The sequence below is a fragment of the Phytophthora infestans genome, genomic scaffold, assembly GCF_000142945.1.
Source record: "Phytophthora infestans T30-4 supercont1.65 genomic scaffold, whole genome shotgun sequence".
In the NCBI taxonomy this organism is placed as follows: domain Eukaryota; phylum Oomycota; class Peronosporomycetes; order Peronosporales; family Peronosporaceae; genus Phytophthora; species Phytophthora infestans.
The window spans coordinates 127,838-131,775 of NW_003303694.1; positions in this window are offsets into that span (position 1 = coordinate 127,838).

Below are 3,938 nucleotides of genomic sequence, written 5' to 3' on the forward strand. Positions count from 1 at the left end.
TGGCATGTTGGCCACCACCTACGTACGCTGCTTATGTTCTACCCGCCACGGATATCATCTCGTACATAATACTCTAAACAGGGGGGGGGGGCAACTTGCACGGTCAGACTCAGTGACATCATGCTAGCGGATCCGACAGTTGTTGCTGCTCGTGATGATATCTTCCTATATATTGTCACAGACACGATTCATACGCGACAGCAGTCTTCGGCACCACTTTACCTACGACGGCGAGCATCCGCAACACCAAGAATTCATCTGGAAGATCTGAATGTTGGTGTCTAGGTATTAAATGTGGTGGAACAATAATGAAGAGCGGTCAGCGTACAACAGAGCGAGCATTGAGTGTGGCTACGGACAGGCTGGTCACGCAAAGTGCACAATAGCAAACTAGCAAACTAGCAAGCTAGTAAGCTGAAGGCATCGGTAAGGAAGTAGTGAGGCAGGAGAGGCAAAAGAAGAGCCCCCAGGCGGGATCGAACCACCGACCTTTCGCTTACGAAGCGAGTGCTCTACCACTGAGCTATAGGGGCTTACGGACCTCGACTCAAAGAGACACATTCACAGCACGAGCACCACATACACCACAATAAAAGCATACGCACGAACATGCATACATCGCACTCACCGTCCATGCATACACCATACGTCAACTACTACATCACCGCCCACTCAGCGCATGCCACATTGCCACATCAACTCCTTTCCTTAAAGCTGCTGCGACGCATCGGTAAGGGCTCCGCCACTTCACACGACGCTTCGATGAGCGGAGAGATGTGTGCGAGGTGCTCGTGACGTAGTTTCGTCGTAGAAGTAAAGAAGGGTGAGACGTGGCGGGGTGAGTGGGTAGAAATTGTGGATCTCGTAATGCGTATCGGTGTGTGGATGGAGTCTGCATGTGTGGACATTGGGTTTTGGTATCGGGGGAATAGCTCAGTGGTAGAGCGCTGGATTCCAGTCCCAGCGGTCGGGGGTTCGATCCCCTCTTCCCTCATGCTTTAAGCTTTTGCGCGTCCTTCGTTCGTAGCTAAAAGGCACTGTTGTGATCCTTTCGGCTGTAGGAAATCAGAAATTCTGATGGGATCTGAGTAGTTAGCAGAGCCACGGTTCTGGCTCGTATCTTTTTTGGCGTGAGCCAAGACCCACTCACACTTAATGTTGCGATACTGTCACCACCTTATCGTCTGAAGGAGTCGGAGGCAATGCCTGCGACTCAAACGGTCTGAGATTTTAGCGTCGACTGCTAGCGTTACAGCTGAAGGTATTACAGGGACGTGGGCATGGTAGGTGATAAGATAGATGGAGGCGAAAAGTAGCTGTCTCAAGAAAAGACTGGACAGGGAGAACTTTCGACATTGGTATTAGGAGTGCTACACGCACTTTCTTGATCCAGTAGTAAAAATTTTGTGTTCAATGATCCTTTTTTCGCTGAAGGTTCTCTTTCTCACCGTCTTGTAGAAGCTCAGCTGTCCGTTAATAATGTCGACTCACAGTGCTAAAAGTTCCCTGTAAATGTTTTTTTTCATTTGTCAACAGGTTGACATACACACGCATACTTTGAAGGCGAAAGAGTGGCAAAATCTAGAGCAGACTGGGTCCAGTGCGCACTGAAGTCATTTCAGAGTAAGAGCATATTCTCAGCGATTTAATTGGCTCGCGAAGTGATATTTTGAAAACTTGATCAAACGTTTGTCGCTCCACCATACTATATTGTTACCGTAAATTCGACAGGTTTGCTTGTTCACAAGCACTTTCATTTCGTGTCAAACAGTTGTACCAAACCTGATGCGCAGCTTGTCATTTTCATTTTTTGTGAAGGCGCAAACAAAAACGAAAAAAGCGCCGTGCTTGTTGCCGCTCCAATCATCAAGAAGTATGGCTGTAGTTTTCTTCGCCTTTATTTCCGCAGCTAGTCCACACTGTCTTGATACCCTTTGCTTGTTTTGGAGCAGTTTAAATAGAATTACAAGCTTTACTTTTGTTAGCTGCCTTACCAGTTTGATATGCATTAAAACCCTGAACACAGCTGCCTTCTACGATAAGCTGCAGCACCTCCACTCTAAGCGGTTTGGAGGCTTCTACAGCCTTGTCGTGCTTTAGGTGGAAGTGACAGACGAAGCAGAGAACGGATTTCCCACAAGTCCACATGACTCTGCCATCTCAAAACCTTTAAGTTTTAGCATTGATCACGATCCGGGGCGTCGTCCCTGCGCAGGGCGTTGAGCCACTGTATGATAATTTCTTCTGCCTCCTTTCTAAGAATTGTAGCCTTGCCACGTTAACAAAAAATGGGATGGCGGGAATGACCACATTCGCAAGCCACTTTAACCTCCATGCCGTTGCTGCGCCATTTACTCATACGTCTATTCTATTTGTTACAGGAACCAGATCGCCTGTGATATACTCCAGAGGAAGCGCATGAAAATGATCGCTCCGCTTCTAACCTTGCAGCGTGTCTGTCCGTTTGTCAATAAGTCCGTCGGTTTCCTGTCTTGCTGCTTTTTCCTGCCTTTTCGCATGGCTACACTTGGCCTGTCTAATACATTTAAGTCCCATCTTACCGACCGCGCCTATCTTTCTGACTCGACCTAGCTATGCCAAAATTACAAATATGTCCAAAAGCGTCACACAATTAGCTCGCGCCCTGATTGGGCAATACCTGCCGACCTGCGACACTGACTAGATCTGTCGCCCGATTAGACTGTCTCCCGCCCTCGCGATTGGACGTAAGGTAAACATTTCTGCCGAGAACGAAGCGCGCCGATTGGATGTAAGCACCAAGGGGAGCGGTGCTGACAATTACGTATTTACATTTAGCTACGCAAAACCTGTCGTGTCTACTGTAAATCGGACACAATAACCACTTTATTTTCTATGAGCTCTGCGATGTTATTTTCCATGCACTTTTAAAGGTAGAGTATTTTTATCCTTATTTATTAAATTTTTATTAAAGTAGACTTCACGACATTTGCGTTAGTTGCATCCGGACATCGCACTGCATGCGTGAATGGTACCTACGTGGTAGCGTTTAAAATCATTGTTATTGGTTAAAAGTATGTTTGGTTTAAAAAAATGAAAATAGTATTATTTGAGCGATTGCCAAAATTATAATAAAAGTATTTTTGTTTAATGCTGGAGTGTTCATGCAGCATTAAATGGCCGTGTACTGGAAAATATTTCTACGTGTTTTATTGGCTAAAGCAATAAAAAGCTTATGATATAATACGATTTACTATTTTGTTTAATAAAATACACAAAGCATTAAATATCCGTTAGAATACCTAATACTTTTACGCACGTTAGTAATTATAATAGTTTGCTCACAGTTTGCAGCATGGCGAGGCCCACGTGTAAGGCCAATATTGACCTGCTACTGCTAAATCCGCAGCGGTCTACGATGAACACACAGGCGCACTGCGCCTGCTGCAGGAAGCTTCAGTGTGGCTACGTGTTCCAGCGGGCGACATCGCGTGACGCTAAATTGCCTGCGAGAACGAACCAAAAGCGACTGCGCTCTAAAAAAAATCTCCCCCACCGGACCCAGCAGAGGTGCACCGTCAGAATTGTCTAGCTACTGTTATAGAAATCATGGGCCCTGATTGGTACCCCCAAAAATAAGAAGTAGAGCATCCACCCTCGCAAGCCGACTGCCCGAAACACCAAGCGCATCGAGCAAACGAAGCAGTACAAGAGCAAGTAATTTGACGGAGAAAAACAAATACCCCTAAAGCCCCCTTTATCCCGCTTATCTTTGTGTTTGTATACAGTAGTGCTTACGAGCGTAGCGCGTTTCAAATAATATTTAGCACATGGTATCTACTGTGGAGAGCCGCAAGCTCACCATCTCTATCAGCATAGGCGTTACACGTACACTCGCTCACTTGGACAAGGGCAACACCACGCTATCTGTATCGTCAACGTTCACAGCGTAAATTCCA